The sequence below is a fragment of the Harmonia axyridis genome, chromosome X (assembly GCF_914767665.1).
Source record: "Harmonia axyridis chromosome X, icHarAxyr1.1, whole genome shotgun sequence".
NCBI lineage: Eukaryota > Metazoa > Arthropoda > Insecta > Coleoptera > Coccinellidae > Harmonia > Harmonia axyridis.
The window spans coordinates 1,995,370-2,016,010 of NC_059508.1; the positions used below are offsets into that span (position 1 = coordinate 1,995,370).

The window sequence follows — 20,641 nt, forward strand, 5'->3', positions numbered from 1 at the left end:
TCCGCAGGTGCCGCTCTCTTCAACAGCTCCAGGAGCTCGTAGCGCCTGCGAATCTCCGATGCTTCCAGTGGCATCGCAACGCCAAGAGCAGGGGGCTCATATCCGACAATCGACAGAGTTGAACATTTTTTTATCGTAAGATGTTTCTAGAATAATTTGTTGTTTTGTATGTTTATCATGCCGAATAAGGTCGGGTATGTTCAGGGATTCACGGCTTGGCTTGATTTTCAAGTTACTTGGCTTGCGCTTGACTTGATATCAAGTGAAGCTCAAGTCAAGTCAAGTATTTACTTATCAAGTACTTTAATCATATCAAGCTATCTGACTTTCAGCAGTTTCATTGTGTAGTGTTACATCAATAAAAAAATGATGAGGAGAGAATAAACCTTGCAAAAAACACTTTTATTTATTAAAGAGACCCATATATTATAAGAGATCCAAAAAAATAAATTTTTTCAAATAGAAACATAAATTAAATCACTTTAAATCATATATGTGAAATGTGTAGCCAATTTTCGAATAAATTCTTCTAGGAATTTCGATTTCTTGGAAAAAGTAGAAAATGCCACCCTCCAATATTTGCCGCATGCATCCAATTCACCCACGCCCAACCCAAATTAATTTGATATAAAAAATCATTTGTGCAATTCAATGAAGTTATTCTATACATAGGTACTTCTAGGAATTCGAATTTCTCGTATGAAGTAGATAATCCTGCCCTCCAATATTTGCCGCTTCGGTGAAATTCGTTTTGTTTTTTTCATTTTATATGGAAACATATATGTGAGTGTGTAATACGAGTATTTGTTGAATAAATTCTATATATTTTTCTTGTTTCTGATGTTCTCTTCTTCCGAGTATTTTTCATATAGAATAAAAACATGAATTAATTTCAATGGTTTTTCAAACCTATATTTTCAATGTGGCCCCAGCTTTTAGATTCTTGAAACAATCGAAATCTACGAATAGATTTCATGAAATGTGAGAAAACTACTAATAAATTCACACTGGCAAATGCTTCAGTTTCTAGGCGCTCGGGGAATCCTCTTTATTCATTATATGCGACGCGTGCATATCAATCTCAAGTAATATCAAGTAGCTTGATATCAAGTCAAGCAATAAATATCTAAAATCAAGTCAAGTCAAGCTCAAGTATGTAAATTTTCACGAGCTTGAATTTAAGTCAAGTATTTGGTTAAAATTTCAAGCTACTTGCCTTGGTATGTCGATTATGCTCATCCTGGCACTCTTGGTTCTATATAGTGGTAGATTAACGCCTGGTCATAGTGCGCCTGTCATACTGCTTCAACAAGCTCAATCGTCTTTTATCAGAATGGTTTAATACTTCCTTAATTCTGTGGCTAATCCTTTTTTTTGCCACACCTTGTGGAACAAAATCGTGCGAAAATATCTCTGATTCACACAGATTGGTTATTCTTTATTATTCTAATATGTTGGTACTAGGAACTCTCCTGCCAAGGGTTCATTTATTATCTGTCAAATGTGTAATACAGAATACTCTTCTATGAACCCATATTTTCCAATGCAAAAATCACTAAACGATATTTATTGAAATATTATTTTGAACACGTGAGAGAATATCAATGACTTCTGCACTTGTATTATAAATAACTATGCTATAATTTTCATAGTTTGGATTCTCATATGGTATTCTCATGCGTCTGTGCTACAATATGTGTGCCATGTTGAGATTTGCGTGATCAGCTTATGTAGTCGCTGCACAGTCCGCTTTTGAGTATCTTTTTGCTGAAGTTAAAAAAATTGTAAGATTATCCATGTAACTTATGCAAATAAATTGTATTGTATTCTATACTTGCTCGCCCTCCTAGCTTCTTGCATACTCAGTTAGTAGATGTAGAACTTCCCACACCGAATATTTCCGTAAATATGAATTTTCCGGACAAAAACGTGCCACGAGATTTTACAAACATGCCCGTAAGTAGGGTGCACCTTCTCCATGATCTCAAATAGTAATAGAACTTGAGTGACACATAATTTCGACGATTCTGCAATTTTATTTATAAATAGATACTGAACCGTCTTGTATTGTGTGTATTCCAAATACTGTTTTGACATGGTAATATATCAAAACATTTTCCAAACCTGAAATAGTAGGATTCGACCGATGAAATGAAGGATTTAGAATATAACTTTAAACTCAAGCTCGATTGGAAATTTAAAAAACTGTCGTGCAGAGTGACTGCATTCAGGGCGGAGATGTCTCTAAAGCACGCCACTGACCCCAAACCCTAAACTTTGGTAGTTGTGTACCGCGCTAGATACATAATAAATTAACATAAATAAATTAAAGCTTGCAGGTTCGTACTGAGAATCTGCCCCTTCCCGATACAAGGTTGATAACTACACAAAGCAAGTTATAGGGGATATAAAACGTACGTGGGTTCCCTCATTCGTAACAGAAATTTCGTTAGCAGAATTGTAAATCAACAACATGAATGCCCCTGACATCATATCGACAAATTGGTCCCATACACCTCTGTCGAATGCTCCTGTAAAAACTGGAGTAATACGGATCCGACTTTTATGTTCTTAATATAAAATTTGTCATCAACACCAACGGACTTTGGTTGGTTTCACCAGTTTTCTCTCTCTTTCTACTGAAAGACGTATCTTTTCAAATTCGACTCCATTTTTCTTCTATGATGTAATCTTTCGTGTGATATCCCTCTTACTTTATCTGAGAAATCCATTTATTGCTCTTTTATTTCGTCAAATTTTTTTGAAATTATTGAAAATACTTTCAATGAAGATCCGAGAATTATGGAAAACTATTTTTTTGAGTGGCGCTTATGCTTTAATCCAAATAAAATAGAAGTATCCTGTTTTCATTTAAATAATCAACAAAAGTATAGAAAATCGAAAGTAACTTTCAATAATTCTGTCTTAAATCATAATTATGCTCCCAAATATCTTGGAGTTAAACTCGATTCTTCTTTGACTTTCAAGGTTCACTTAGAAAACTTACGTTTGAAATTGAAGTAGAGGAATAATATCCTCCAAAAATTAGCAGGATCTTCATGGAGTGCTGATGCCAGCACTCTTCGTACGGCAGCATTGGCCTTGGTTTATTCTGCTGCTGAATACTGTTGTTCTGTTTGGTTCAATAGAGCTCATGTTCATGAGCACTATTCCGTATAAGAAAATTTTAATTCGAAATTTCGAAAAAAATCAAGGGGGCACATGACACATTGATTAGAAGAAATATAAAAGGTGTAAGTGAAAATTAAAAAGATTGAAAGAATTAGCTTTCTCAAAGTGGGGTAACCCCTTTCATTAGACAACTCTAGTTACGCCACTGGATGTTCGATTATATTATTGTAGACTCATGATAATGGCAATTAAATTGGATTGGGCTATTTCCGAAGAAATACTATCAGGTGAATCTCAACTTTGAATGTCAAGGGTGTTTTTTTAGAGCTATAGAACTTTAAATTGCAATAAAACAATGATGGATTGTCCGATTGACATGAATTTCCTTTATCCGTAAGGTAATCTTGTGGCATTACATTTTAAATACGACTTCTGGCATATGACCGACACGGCTGGCTTGGATGTAGTCCAATCTGGACGTCCAATTTTCGATGACTTTTCCAACATTTGTGGCCGTATATCGGCAATAATACGGGGAATGTTGTCTTCCAAATGGTCAAGGGTTTGTGGCATAGACCAATGAGTCTACATAGCCCCACAGAAAGTAGTCTAGCGGTGTCGAATCACAAGATCTTGGAGGCCAATTCACAGGTCCAGAACGTGAAATTAGGCGGTCACCAAACGTGTCTTTCAATAAATCGATTGTGGCACGAGCTGGGTGACATCTTGCGCCGTCTTGTTGAAACCACAGCTCCTGGACATCATAGTTGTTCAATTCAGGAATGAGAAAGTTAGTAATGATGGCTCTATACCGATCACCATTGATTGTTACGTTCTGGCCATCATCGTTTTTGAAGAAGTACAGACCAATGATTCCACCAGCCCATAAAGCGCACCAAACAGTCAGTTTTTCTGGATGTAACGGTGTTTCGACATACACTTGAGGATTAGCTTCACTCCAAATGCGGCAGTTTTGTTTGTTGACGTAGCCATTCAACCAGAAGTGCGCTTCATCGCTAAACAAAATAAAATGGACGTAGTGCGCGATACGTATTCCGCACAGAACCATTATTTTCGAAATAAAATTGCACTATTTGCAAGCGTTGTTCAGGCGTGAGTCTATTCATGATGTCTATTCATGATGAATTGCCATCACTTGACAGCTGTTAAATCGGTCGCCATCAGTAATGCCAACTTAAAGTTATATACCTCGAAAAACACACCCGTTGTATGAACCTAGCAGATCTATATTGCTGGTTTTTCCCAAGCATTTCACGTTACATTGACCTCATTTGAAATCACTCAAAGATGTAAAGACTGGTGATATCCACAATATCATAACTAAATTACAACCTACAAAGGAGCCTTAGGATAACATTATCATGATTGAATTCGTGGACAGATCCAAAGATCTCTTTCAAAATAGTCGAGCAAACTCAAGGTTCACGTATGAGAGGAAACTCATTATGTCTAAAGCATATGTCACATTCTACGCATCAAGAGCTTGACGAGAGGACCATTCTGCCAGAATTTTATTCCTTTCCGTTAATTAATTCTGGTATAACGTTCAGTTATTCAAACAATTGGACTGAATGTAAAACCGGAAACTATGGAAGGACCAAACTGCAGACATACCTCGGCTTATATTGAAATAATGGTGACCATCTACCCGTGTTGACAATAATAGACATTCCACGACGGCAGAGAGATCGCAAACACGTTCAGAATCTCAAATATGAAATTGATTTGATCCAGCTCATATTCCCTGGACAAATGCTGCAGAGCTTTCAACGCAACGTATGACTGGTTATTTTAGGCCCTCGCGAATTTAATTCTGATTAGTTGGCGCTATGAATTCACCTGGTTTCTGGTAGATTGCCCGCGATAACTGGAATAACATAAATTAATCGTCGGTATTATGGTAGATTTCACTAGTTAAGTATTACGTCACAATTGTGCCTGTACGCCTATGGCAATTATGCATGATAAAGATAAAACTGTGGTGAAATTCCGTGATATATCAGATTCTTGTTTTGGGTAATCGAGATCGCCTAGCATGAGGAAGATTTAGAATATTAGGAGCAGTAAAAAGAAATCCATTTTTTTTTCCGAACGATGGCTTTAGTTATCATCTCGGGTTGTATGAGTCTGATCGGGTTTTACTACATTGCTTCAGAAAGATGAGATTTCGTACTACAAAAACTTTTGTGACAGTTCTGTGATCAGTTGGCTCAGTTCAGTTTGGACGCGCGTCTAAGATAGACATTAGCTAAGAGAAAATACGCTATGGAACAAGCCGTCCATTTGTGGTTTGCGCAGGAAGACCCTATGGGTTTTCGGGCAATAACCAACATCATCACGTGGGAAGCTATAGCTGCCGGAAACTCTAGTCCTGGTAATGATATGTGAAAAAGTTATCGAGGAATAATTATAAAGCAAGAAAAAAGAATATTGGACATGCCCTCAGGAGAAGTGCTAACCGTAGACACGTGTTTCGGGCTTTCGGCCCTCATCAGTACGGTGAAAAAGTGTTAGATGAGCAACACTTGAAGGTATTCCTGCGGAAACCACAAATGGACGGCTGGCTTCTGTTGTGGACTCCATTTGTTTTTTGTTTTGATAATTCTAACGATAAATTCAAGATATCTTGAACTATGAAATTTCTTTCATGAAGAAATGTTTATTGATCACCCTGAATAATGGTGCCAAGCAGAGATTTGAAATTTTTATTATGAATTAATTCTTTGTGGTTACGAAAACGAAAAAAAATCATGATATCAACATGCAGGGTGATTCAATATTCAAGAAAATAGAAAAGGTCTCAAATTTTCCTAGTCCGGATCTGATTTACTCGATTTCAGAAATATTGAAGGAAGGCGATAGTAAAGGGCGACAAAACTTCAAAAATTGAAATTATTCGGTGAGTTTCTTGAAGAGTTATTGAACTAAAAAAATTTCACTCATAAGTAAATGTTTATTGATCACCCTGTATGACCGTGCCAAGCCGAGATTTAGAATTTTAATAATGAATTGATTCTTTGTGGTTCCGAAAACGGAAAAAAATCATAATATTCACGTACAGGGTGATCCAATATTCACGGAAATAGGAAAAGTCTGAAATTTTCTTAGTCCGGATCTGATTTATTCGAATTAAGAAATATTGAAGGAAGGCGATAGGAAAGGGTGACAAAACTTCAAAATTTGAAATTATTCGGTCAATTAGTTAAAGAGTTATTCAACAGTGAAATTTCACTCAAAAGATGAACATCACCCTGTATATCCCAAACGAAGGCACTCAGGCGATTGAAACCTCTTGATACGGGTCCTCCTTGATGACTTTAATTCATGGTATTCATTTGTCGCATTCTTCCCGGGACACCCTGTATAATATGTAATAATAATAATGGACTGAACGAACCTATATGTATACTTAAAATTCATCTCAAAAACTAAACAAAGTGTAACGGTAACAAAGTGTTCGCGGAAATATATTTATGAAAAAAAAATGTTATGTCGACCTGAACAATACGGCCTCAAATATTAATACTAAATTTTGAATCACCCTGCATTTTTGAACAAGTGATAAGTGTAAAACCAAATAGCTTTTGTGCTTGCGCATAATTATTTTGAAAGCAAGTAAATAAAAATAAAAAAAAAATCGAAACACTCATCGGAACGCAGAATGAAAAAAAAAATCGGAATGGAATGGAAGTCTATTAGGCAGTTCAATATAAAAGTCTAGTTATAATCAATTGGACAATTAGGGAGCAGAAGAGAAACAGAAACAAACTGGTTCTAGCGTACGCAATTTGCAATATGAACTGTTGCAAATTCTCAATATGCGTTTCAAATTAACAGTTCCCATTTTTCGATAGCGTATTCATCATTTCCCCTCTGTGAATATAACGAGACGATCCAACTTGTGATGCACAGGGTACTGGGTAGGTAGCATTAAAATGAACCCGCTGGAAAGAACACAATATTGCATTGACAACAATTATTTATCTTTGTTGTTTCGGGAGCAATATAAAAAGAGGAGGGTTCTTGTCTGTGAAGTTTTATCTTTGTTGCCTTGTGAGAGAAGTGACCCGATGAAAAATGGTTCCCATTTGGACATATCCTAGAATATTATACGTGGAACATGACAAGGGCGTTAGACAGGAAATACGGATCTCTCTACTTGGCAGGAGAGTGGAAACACTATAAAACCTTGGAATGAAAAATCACACTTTTATATCACGATATATCATATTGTTTATATAAGCATTTCGAATGGCGGATAGGAAGGAAGTTTGATTAAATTTTTTCTCTTCTCTTCCTACATGCAAACGTCTTCTGAGAACTTTCAATTTGAGTTTCTGATTGGAAATACGGTATTGAAGTTTGAAGAATATAATCATCACTCACATCACCATATCTGGAGGTGTTGTTCCACTCTGCTCATACAGGGTGGCCATTTGAAAACGAAACAGACGATATTACAGACGAAATAAAGTTTTTCGATAGAAATGCTCGGACAGGTCGATTTCTGTTTCGAGGGGGACAACTTAAGATGTAGGTTACGGACGCATAGCGCTTCAACCCTTGCTACTACAACCCTCACCCCCAAATTTTGAATAGGGAAAAGGCAAAGGAAAGGCAAAAAGGAGTTACCTCATCTTTTCTCGTCAATTGATCTGCATTTCTGCACCGTGCATTCCAGAGTGAGCATTAGGCAAAGTAGGTTGATATGATTTTGAAACAAGAGATATCGTCATACCTCATTCAAAAACAGACTGTATAACGAAGAGTTGATAAATTTGTAAATGAAAAGGACCAAAATCGCGACATCTTCTTTCTGTAAGGAAAAAGGTGAAAGAGTCAAATCGACAAAACCTTAAACATTAGACAGAGTGTACATAAATCGCCCTAAACCGTCAAAAGCACGTTCATATCGACCGTCAACAAAGGTACATGATCGATCGTCTGCGTCATCAAACGAACTAGCAGCCATAACCGAAAAAAAAAACTAAAGTTACAATCACTTGCCATCCCATCCATGTCGCGATTCAATTTTAATCAACGATAAAACCAACCTTTCGAAAACAAAAGAACGATAAATCGGATGGAGGCTAGCATTTCCCCCACTCTTCCCCCGTCCGTTACCGCCGTACAGTCGGCAGAGGGCAGAGTTATAAAAATAAGCATTACCTCCACTACGGGATGAAACTTCAGAGTTGCACATCACGGCTCATTTACTGGAATGATGTTTATTCATATTCGCCATCAGTCCACTGAAGTTCTGAAATGATAAAAACCTCCGAGCTGTCAATCGAAACCGAGGGAGAATGTATGACTCGTTCATCCGTGAAAAAAAAAAAAAAACAAACGGAACACGATGGAATTCCAGCCACCGGCCGGAACATTCCAGGTATTTCAAGTGAAACGTTTAATGAACTAAGGCCGGGCGTACACGAACGCTTTTTTTCGTGCTTAATCACGTTTCGGGAAGTCTCTACGCCAGGCTCATACGTGTCGAGTTATTTTATGGTGATTATTTCCGTGTTACTCGTAATATTGAATACCCTTTTCACTCCACCTTCTACGGTAAGAAGCGACGGGTGAGGTTACGTTTATTATTTCGCGTATTAAGCGCGTTAAGAATATTTTTCTGCTATTCGCGGAATTTATATGAAGATAAATGAAAATTATCTGCTCCATTTCGATATCAAGCGTTTCCTCCAAAGTATCCCGAAAAACTCTCGCTTTAAAATTCTTACTAGCAGCCTAAAAGTGTTGAGGGGAGACAGGCCCACTCAAATAGCTGCTTTTTCATTTGTAAACTTTATTCATGAGAAACTAGGGGATTTTTCACACAGGTCTCTTTTTTCATTTATCACGTGCTTTCGATATTTCTTGATGCAACCACAGAAATGAAATTGGGCACAACTCTCCGTTCAAGGACTGTGATCCTCAGTGCAAAGTTTCATCGCAATCGGAGAAGTACTAGAGGAGATTCAGGTCATTTTGTGTCGAAATCGAGTAATTTTTTTCTATGGTTGTGATGCAACCACAGAAATGAAACTTGGCCCAACTCTCCGTTCAAGGACTGTGATCTGTAGTTTTCGTGGGATATTTTTGAATGGGTGGCTAGTTTCATTATAAATCGTAATAGGTCGTTTGAAACAGTGGCGGCTTGTACTATGCGGCAGATTAGACAGAGCCTCACCAAATAAATTCTGGAAATTGAACAAGCTCCACATAGCAACAATAAACACGGCATTCAGTAGCCTAGACGTTAAGAGGTAGACTCACTCACCGAGATGCGACAAGGTGCCGGGTTCGAGTCCCGGCGGCTCCCGATAATAATAAATTACCCAAGCGTCTGTGACACGGCACACACAATTATACCAAAGTCACACTGATGAGTCCGGTGTGTGTGCCAGGGACGAAACGCATAAGTAGGCATATGTGAAATCCTACAAATTGAAACATTTGAAATCGAATAGTCAGATTTAGATTTGCTGATGATACGTCGATGGCGGTCTCAGCACAGAGTCCTTTCGAGCTCACAGCAATATGTAATGTTCCACTTATTTGTGGAGTGGTGTAACTCGAATGCTTTGATTTTAATTAACAATTCGTTTCCGTAATACTTATTATGATCGTTTGGTATTGATATGTTTGAATCAGCGAGTCACTTCCAGAGATACGGTTACATTTTTAGAGTAATCAGAGAGCTCTCTGAAATGGAATCACCATGTCGAATCAGTGTCTAAAAATTAGGTAGTTCTTACGCAGGGTTAAAGACTCATTATTTTCTAGTAAAACCATTTCAAGTATTTATTAAAGTTTGATGTATTACTTTCTTAATTAAGAGATGTTATGAGGATTGATTGATTGATTCGGGTATAGGTTGTTGCTTAAAAAAGGATATTCAACTTGAATTCAGGCGATTCATGTAAGAGATATAAAATAATTACTCTAGCTATTAATGGGGGCTATCGCATATGAATTCGCCACTAGGTGCGCTAGTGTAGCGTGAGATCTCCGATTATTTGAATTTTGAAATGTCCATTGTGTGTTGATGGTCTTTTATCAGTAATTACACTGTTGTGTGTAATTTCTGATGAATATTCAGATTAATTATAGTAATAATGAATTTTGGTTCAATAAATGTCAGTGCTTTGAAAGCGGAGTTGAAAAAGAAAGCCAATTTAACAGATTAAAAGAACAGCTGATTCAAAGGTAAGTTTGTTCACTGGTTCAAAACACATTTATTTTCGAAAGTATGCTTATTTTACGAGTTTACAGCTATGGGTTTCCACACTCAAGACTATTACGGATATAATAATTTTAATGAAAACGTAAATTAAGTGATATGAAACAATATCTATGTAGGCTTGGTTAATCGATCGTCTAGAGGTATGATTCGATTATCTGGACTTTCGTCTTTTTCTCCGTGACTTTGTTGGATTTGTAATAATTAAACTCTTTTGAATTATTTACATCTATTTACAGAGCCACAATTATACAGTAGAAACTCAGTATCGAGAAGATCTTAATTACGTTTCAATTACAAGTTTCTCACTACGGTACTGAATTTCGTCTTTAACTCTAGTTTAATTGCTCGAAACGTCTTCGATTATCACGTCTTCGTCGTACTTCAAGTTTTCGGTCGTCTCGTCTTTGATTTGTTCGTGACTCGTCTTAATCTAGTCCACGAACCGTCTTTACGTCGTACGTCTTAAGTTGACCGACCGAACTTGTTCTGTCTCTCGTCTTAGACTTAAGTTAAACTGTACCGTCTGTACCCGTCTTCGGTTTAATCTTAACTGTACCCGTCTTCGGCTTAATTTGAACTGTGCTCTCTCCCGATTGGAACTACCTTGTCTCGGTTTGACCACACTCTTAGGGGAAGGTACCATCCCCCAAGTCCAATGAGATATTTGCCGTACCGCCCACAAAGATCTTCGCGGATTCCTGGCAATCGAATATTTTAGAAGGACTAGAACCTGATGAACATATGTAACCATCTGGCACGACCGTGTTGTCTTCGGACCTTATCAACCCCCCAATAAATATCTTCAAGATTTACAACTCTTGACATATCTTCGACACCTCGAAGAATAACAAATCCTTTTTACATTTATGTACAATAACGATTCGTTCCCTGTAAATCAATTGAAACTGTCATGCCCTCGACACTAAAAGAAACTAAAAGGTCTCCAAGCATCCGGTTGACCATCGCAATTATTTACAGGGAAACAATAAGTAACTGGATCCTACATCTATAGTTTTAACTGTTGAGTGACCCTCTGACAGTTAGTAGTGTTACTTTAAAAAGTGTTCCACCTAACTCAGATATAGTAAATATTAATAATTATTCTTTAGAAGTTTATAAAGACTATGTGGGAATGACTGTGCTGCAGTGCTACAGTGTGATGAATGATGAACGAGTACCCACTTAGTGGCTCTAGAGACTAATTCTTGCAATAAGTTACTTTTTTCTAGGGGGCAAGTGCACTCAGAGAACACAAGAGCAATCATCTTATTTAATGAATATTGCCATTGAATTAGAAGGAAAAATTGTTCAGAGTTTGTTTGTGTAAGTGTGCTGTTGGTAAAGGGCCAAAAGCATTTTGCAAACACATTACTTGTGTATGCTATGCAAGTTCTTGGTTTGAAGAGCATTCTGAATGGAGTATTGGAAAAACCAACCACAGAAAAATCAAATATAGCATGAACCCAAGAGAATTAATTTGAGTTGCTTCCCTAGAAAAAGCTGAAAATCTTGCATTTCAGATATAAAAGTGCAATCTCACCAAGTGGAAAAGAAATGATAATAATAAAAATGGTTCTTTATTTCAAATCTTCTCCATAAAACTCGAATAAGTTATCTGGACAGGAAGTGAAATATGAAGTACCAAAAAAAAACATATAGGTACCTACCTATCTACTATCACAATTAACTTTGAAATTCCTCTAAACCTTAATGAATTCTAAAAGAAATTTATATAATCTTCTTTTGAAATAGTTTTCATCTTCTATAGTGTTGATATTATTTGGTGGGGAGTTATATATTTTGAGGCATCTATATTCAATTTGTTTAGACTCTAGAATGTAGATAAATTCAGTTTGGGATAGAGATAAGTAGTCCTCATTTCTTGTCACGTAAAATATTTTCGTATTTTTCCAATAGTTTTGTATTTTTCTTAATGAAGAGGATATATATCTGAATACTTATATATTTGCGTCATGTGATTAAATTTTTTTTTCTGAGAATCTAAAAGCGTACCATGAAAAATTGGACAATATTGGAGTAAAATGCTTTGTTTACAGCAAAAGTAGTACTTTTTTATCTAAGTAATGAAATTTTCGTTCGAAGAATTTGAGTTCATACTCTCGAACTGAAAATGATCTCAGGAAATATTCAGGATTTCCAGTATCTTGGTTGAGTTTGTTATTAAGCAATGAGCAATGAATTAAGTTCATATAGGTACTGAAGCAAAAATTTATGTGATGTTGATCCATTCAGGTTCTGATTAAATAATACAATTTCGAAAACCCAGGTATCATCGAGGATTTATATTATCTGGAAATGCAGGACTGCAGGCTAACATCAAGTAGCAGCTATACTGAGAAAATTGGAAATACTGAATCTTTGGCATTATTTTGAATCACTTCAATTTCTATAGGTTTCCAAAACCTTATATTCTCTATGAATTAAGTTTACCCACGCACTTTGCGTGTTTGCTACAAAGGGGTATCCATCCGCGAAAAATATATAAATCGCATTCTTCCGACAGAAAGTACAATAAAATTTATCGATCTGAATATATAGAACACGAATTCTTATTTGTGGATGCTCGGAAGAATTTATTATTTATACCAACAGGTGCAATCTACAACTGGCTCCTATCAATAAAACAGCCGGCATGAACTGCAAGATTTTCTTTCATTGGAAGCATCCGATGATACTCTGGAGCAAGGTGGTCGGTTTCATGTAATAACATGTTTCAACAGTCTCGATATCTATCTAGCTGGGATATTATGAGTAAATAAAATACGTGAGTGGGAGGGAATGCTGCAAAATTTCATTATATCTGCCTTCAGCTTCCGCCAGTAGCTTATGTTTTCTTCTCTACCATAAGCAAAATGTTACTTCCACTCCAGATCAGAGGCTGACACAGTATGAAGTCAAAATGAACAATATCCACCAATTTCCAAACAGAAATGGTTTTCCTGTCAGCTTAGGATTTCTTTATTGCAACGAATTTTCGAATTCTATAAAAATTTCTTAACTACGTACCTTTCATTTTGCGAATTTAAGAATATAAAACCTATTTGTGTATAATATACACTGGGAAAACAGCCTGTAAGTTTGTGAATATTCAGTTTATAGAACACAAACTACAGGTTCATACAAATTTGAATCCATGCATACATTTGTGCTACAAAACTATCCACTTTCCCTATTCAAATTCCTGATGGGGTTGCCCCCTCTCCAAGGGGTTGCTAGTAGAAATAAGCTTCGTATCCCAGATCATGTCCCCCTGTCATCAAAAATCGTCCCTGTCTGAGTGTTTTCACAGATTCTGATTCGTTGTTGATTTATTGAAAGTGGGCACTTTAAATTGAGACACCCTGTATAAATATTTATGTCAACTTGGAGTAGTGTCGAAGAAGAAACTGGTATCGATTAATACAACAGAAATTATGTTACAGACCATATTTTGAAAACGGATCTGATGATGTTTTAAAACTTGAATTATAGTTGGACTACTTCCACTTGAAGTAACTACATTACTTATCGTTAAATTCTTCCTCTTCTCTGTACGGAAAACAGTAATTTGATTTTTGGGATAGAGAAAAAAATGAACCGAAACCATATCAGGAAAATATACAATCGTTTTAGGACGAGATTTGATTTCGAACGAATTCGTTCAAAAGGCCTTTTGAGATGACATTTCATCGTCTCTCATCTAATTGGATATATTCGTTCGAAATATATTACAATGAACGTTCAGTTTTCAGTAAATATTTTTATCAATCGCCGAAATATTGATCATCTAGTGCTGCCTTAACTGATGAACATATGCGTTGGAATTGCAGGCCAACATTTATACACTCCATTCATAAAATGGAAACTCAATTAGAGAAAACTCGATTGGATTGCGGCAATAAATTTTTATTATCTTTATGGCACCCCGGTGTTACATTAACCGCAGTTATAGAATCTAATTAAATAAAAATTCCATCAATAGGTTTCATCGGATCCATATTTAGTGTCGAATTATTTATTCCAATTGTAAATAAAAGCTCGTATCGAATTTTCCCTCAAACCGGATAAGGTAAATTTTATCATCCGAGAGGAAATGGAAAATTATATTTGCATAGGTCTTCTCCTCTCAAAAAACCCCTGTGAAATTGAAGTGCTTCACTTCATTACTCGCGACTAAACCTAATGAGATCTTCTTATTTTGCGTTTTTGATGATATATACTCGAATATCTGAACACAAGAATACTAAAGTAATTTCATCTGCACTGAATAAGGAAATACTCCATGGGGATTCATGAAATGGAGAAACCCATACTCACTTCCTTTTGAAATATTTGATCATAAAAGATGCTGCCTGTGAATTTACATTTCATTTCATCTAATTATTTAAAGGCGAATTTTTCATTATGCAATTGTGGACAGCTCATCACGGAAATCAACACAAAGTAATGACCACCCTATTATATATACAGGGTGGCCACTTTTTCAATGGGATTGTATTGGTAACTTTTAAACCATAAGAGTTAGAAGGTCGGTCAAATGGACAAAAAGTTGCATGCATAGAAGCATTATCAAGCAGTTCAAACAAATCGAGATTATCAGGGCCGGTTTTCGAGATATCATAAGAAAAGTAAATTATGTCATTTTGATTTTTCTTTTTTTCCCACTTCATTTCAAATATTATAGAAAAATGTTACAGGAATTTTTTATTCGACAGTAAATTATTCTCAATTTGACGTAATCAGATTTCGTATCCAACGTTTCGTACTCTCTGGGCCACCCTCAACCCCATTTTTTTCAATACGGACCTGCATATTTTATGACATTTTTCGAAATAACTTTTAACGCTGAATTCAACGATATATCATACAATGTCATTCAAAGTTGATTTTCAGGAGATTTTGACCCTCATCCAAAATTAATGGTGTGTATGTAAGAAAAAACAAGTCTATTAACGATATCAATGTTCTGACCCAAATTCAATCGAACCCAGAAAAAAAATCGAGAACTGAGGCCAGTGAATGGAATTTTTCAAAAACTGCTCTTAATAAAATAGTCAAGAGACGCGGATACAATGATTTTAATTTTGAATACCAAGCTTTGCAAAAATTATATCGTAATGCTCTCAAAATAAATTTCGATTCTGTAATTTGTTTCAACGGAACAAATGACAAATACAACAATAGTGATACCTCGCGAGAAAATTGAGAATGTTTTGGAAGGTATTCAAGGAGACCAAACAAGCAAATGTATAAGAAGTATGGGTTCCAGAACCGTAAAGTGCATTTTACAAAATGGTGGACATTTCGAACACTTACTTCATTAATTTTCATTTACTTTCGAATAATCATTTGATTTTTCTTTCATTAAATGATACTTTCGTTCAATTATTATGAATTGAAATATTTAAATGATTATTATAAAAGAAGAACCAAGAAACCAGTATACTGGTTTCTTGCTTTGATTCTAATATGTTCCATTTAGTTCAAGATGGGTAAGTTGATTTTCTTATCGAAATTTATTGCATATTGCATGTTGTTAATTAAACTAAATGAAGGTAATACAGATCCGACCCGAAGAAAATTGGATAAAAAAAATTTGGTCAAAATCTCCTGAAAATTAACTTTGAATGACATTGTATGATATATCGTTGAATTCAGCGTTAAAAGTTATTTCGAAAAATGTCATAAAATATGCAGGTCCGTATTGAAAAAAATGAGGTTAGGGTGGCCCAGAGAGAACGAAACGTTGGATACGAAATCTGATTACGTCAAATTGAGGATAATTTACTGTCAAATAAAAAATTCCTGTGACATTTTTTGATGATATTTGAAATGAAGTGGGAAAAAAAGAAAAATCAAAATGACATAATTTACTTTTCTTATGATATCTCGAAAACCGGCCCTGATAATCTCGATTTGTTTGAATTGCTTGATAATGCTTCTATGCATGCAACTTTTTGTCCATTTGACCGACCTTCTAACTCTTATGGTTTAAAAGTTACCAATACAATCCCATTGAAAGAGTGGCCACCCTGTATATGGCCTCCAAAAGTTAAGAATTTTTGTGATATTGGATGTAAAACTTCGGAGCGAAATTTAATCAATTATTTCAGATTCATTCGATATATTCTTTGAATAATTCAACCGAAAAAGTTTTTTTTCGAAAGAAGCTTTTTCCATTTTCGATTCTGCCAATATGTAGTATTATAACACTGCGGTTTGGATTAGGAATTCATCAAGCCAAGTAGTTTGACATTTTAACCAACTAAGACTTGACTTGAAAATCAAGCTCGTAAAAAATTACATCCTTGAGCTTGACTTGACTTGATTTTCGATATTTATTGCTTGACTTGATATGCACGCGTTGCGCGGCATACCTATATTTCTGCAATCTCGTGCGCGCTTAGACTAAATATTCGAGCGCCGAGAGACTGAAGCATTCGACAGTGTGTTTTCATTAGTAATTTTCTCACATTTCTATGAAATCTATTACTAGATTTTGCTAGTTTCAGAAATATCTTTCCAAACTTGGCCAAAATGACAAAGAAAATTTTCCAGAGCTGCTCTTACAGTTACAAAAACCCGCAATAGGTTAGGCGACAAATCTATAAGATACCTCGTGTGTCTTAGATCCTGGATGGAAATTTTGAAATCAAACACAGCCTGAAACTTAATAAGAAACTTAATTTTTTTCAAATTTTATTATGATTAATAGTGTTTCAATTTATGTTTCTATTTCAAAAATTTGATATTTTCGGTTCTTTTATACAATAAGTTTAATAAATAGAAGTGTTTTTTGTTCCTTCTCATTTCATCATTTTTTTTTTATAGATGTGACACAATGAAACTTCTAAAATCAAGTAGCTTGATATGATTCAAGTATTTGATAAATAAATACTTTACTTGAGATTTGAAAAACTACTATGTACTCGACTTGAAATCAAGTCAAGCTCAAACCAAGTAGCTTGAAAATCAAGCCAAGCCGTGAATCCCTAGTTTGGACCAAAAATGGATAGGGTGTTTATGAGGACATCATGATCTTGAACATGTCGAATTCATCAAAACTCAAGATTTTCAAATTACAATCTATATTTTTTACTATATCGGTCACTATACTATTCATTAAATAAATATATTCCTATACTTGAAATCAGAACTTCAATTTTGTAATTTGAAAATTTGAATTCTGACGAATTTCAATTATCCAAGTTCATGATTGCCTTATCAACCAACTGTACATTTTTGGTCCAAACCGAAAACAGTCTTATAATACTTCGTATTGGATGAATCGAAAATGAAGAAGTTTCTTCGAAAGAAACTTTTTCTGCAGAAATGTGAGACCTCGTTGCAACCATTTTTTTATAGGAATCTAATTAACTCATGATCCGTTGAGATTTTACCCAAGTATATTGCTGAAATTGTCATCAAATAAGCTATCTCATGATGCAATAATAAACTGGGTGTGCCATGTGAAATACGAAAGTAGTAGTCTGTTACAGGTTAACCGGAAGTTGTAGAAGTCTGAAAATATTTTAGGGAGAAAGATTATTGTCTTAAACCCCACCAATTGAATTTATTATGCACAAAATTTTGATTAGATTTCCGTGAACGTCTAATAGGCCATGAGGAGAACCACCCTGTATAATATTCTATTTCGGAAATGCTGGAATAAAAATTAGTGAAGAACCAAAGTACAGATTGGAGAATTCAGAATCCACATGAATACAGAGAGGTTTTCACGGGTGTTTTCCTTCCAACGGAAAACTCATTAAATACGATATCAAAAACCGGAATTTGTATGAGAATTCCGAAATATCTATTAGAAGGAAGTGGGAAAATATGCCTGTCATATTTTGGACCGGGACTGATATCAGAAATATTCGAAGAAGGAATTCAAAGGGAGCGTCAGTTTGGAATTCTATCGGGCTTAAGGATGATGGTCCAGAAAGGACTAGGTTGAGAGATGAAAAAGCAGTTCGAGAACTCTTAGATCAACTCGATATCCAGATTCTGAAAACATTCGTCGGTTTCAAAGGGTGGAATTTTTGACCCTCGCATTCATTTCAACGGAGAATTCGTGAGGTCGATGGGAACCTTTTATTATTTTTCAGGATTTAATTCGGTCACAAAAAGAAAGGAATTTCGGACAAGTCAGAGAACTAACTGAGACTGATATTTCGTATGTCAAAACTAGAAAATAATAATAATAATAATAATGTTTATTCATTCCGAAATACACAAAAATAATACACATTAATTCTACCTTAATTAATGAATGGACGGAAATGAATGGACAAACGTAAATCTCCCACAAAAGTATGATACTTGTGCGTGGGTTGTAATTCAAATTAACAATAATTCCATGGACAGACGAATACTTTACACTTCCCTAATGAATTTACTCACCACTACATACCTTGAAAAGATATCGCTCTTTAGCAACAAGGGCGTAGAAAGAGGGGTTAATTACCCATCCCCGAGATTTCCAAAATATAAAATTCAAGAATTCTCGGAAATACGAAAAACGAATATGTTTCCATTGAATTAACCAATAATTATTTTACTTTCCTTTGAAATCGACACGGAAGTAAAAAATCGGACACTTTTACGCTTTATGGGTTCATTGTCGCTTTCAAGATGAGTACTTTTATTGCATTACGAGCACATCTATATCCTAGGTATATTATTTTCTTTTATCTATCCGCTTTGTCGGCGATGCCCCTCATTTGCCATATGTGATTTTTGCATTCGTCATTGGTATACACTCACCCGTTGTTTTCGGTTTTTTGTATCATTCTCGTTACAAAATTTCAACACTGTAGTTATTAAAGAACTGAACTGAGTAATTCGCATCGACAAATTGTCTGGGCTGTGTTGTACAATTTATTGTTTTTCATTCAAATTGCAATGTATTTGTGCAGATATTAGTGAATTGATTATATTTAAACGGTGTTCCTAAATTGGAGGTACAAATGAAAATGACAGATTTCTCGGATCATTTTAAGAAAGAAAGTCCTATAACATAAGTTCGCAAACACTTTGTTTTTGAGAGACAGTTGTTAAAGTTCAAGTTTTTTTCTCATAGTACCTTTCTTTCACAAATATTCAACTTGAATAGGCATAGATATTCCAATTCGAAAATTTCATCTTGTGATATGCTTATTTTGTATGCAAATTTCTAGGGTGATATTTTTTCTGGAAGGGTACCCGCCTATTTTCTCCACTATTTTTTGGTGAAGCACTGGAACTTTAGAAAAATGTAAAAGGAAACTCTGGTCTAGTACTACACTTTTTGTCGAAGTTTTGTCGTATCTGCTATCGATTTCGAGAAGAAAAATTCAAATAGCTCTATAGTAATCCTCATTCAGGGAAATCCAATTCTGTAGCAAAGATTAATAAAGATTCGTTCAACTGATAATAAGCATCACTAAAAAGTAGGTACGACTATACAAGAAAAACCCTGTATCTCGAAAACAAAGCGTCAGCGGGCTCATGATTATGGAACTTCTTATTATTAAAATTATCCAAGGAATCTCTCATTTTCATTCGTAACTCCATTTAAGGAAAACCCTGTATGAGGTAAGAACAATCGAATAGGTAATACAAAAAATATTTTGAGTAATTCAGTTCAAAGTAGGTTATTAAAACCTCTTTTTCCCACATTATTATATTAATAAATGTTGTAAAAAACTTCTTTTCGGTTACTCTCCCAAGAAAAAAAGAAAAGATTTACGCCCTTGACAAGCAATCAATAAACGATTCATCGAAATAAGTTTTTATTTCGAAACAGAAGGAAAAAAATCCCAATCTATCTTCTTGTAAGGTCGAAGTATAATTCTTTCGAAATAACTGCTTCAAGTTCCATCCTATAGATGATGTTGGACAGATTGATGTTCGATATCATCTTGATTGCTTTCGATATGGCGAAATTATGACTATCATGTAGTCACATGCTATTGTTATATTGAGTGAATCAGAGTCGTTGCAGAAACTGATTCCACATATTGGCTTCGTTTAGCGATGTCACGAACTACAATGTGATTGTTGGAGTTATCTAGGTCAGGCAAAATTTTATTTAATTATGAGATTGGTTGGATTAATTCAGCAGCTTTTCGAAGTTTGGGACTGAAGGGCAACAATTTAGATGATCTGTACGGTATTATTCAAAGCAGCAAATCCATAATGACCTTGTGTCTCTGGAACAAGGAATAGGTATTCTTCGTCGAAGGATCATTAGCTGGAAAA

At 35.3% G+C, this 20,641-nt stretch overlaps 1 protein-coding gene across 2 annotated transcripts in view; it reads right to left on the reverse strand.

Moving 5' to 3' along the window:
- Window positions 1–20,641, reverse strand: part of LOC123686013 (lachesin) — a 295,523-nt gene that overhangs the window by 42,657 nt on the left and 232,225 nt on the right. The window lies entirely within an intron of this gene.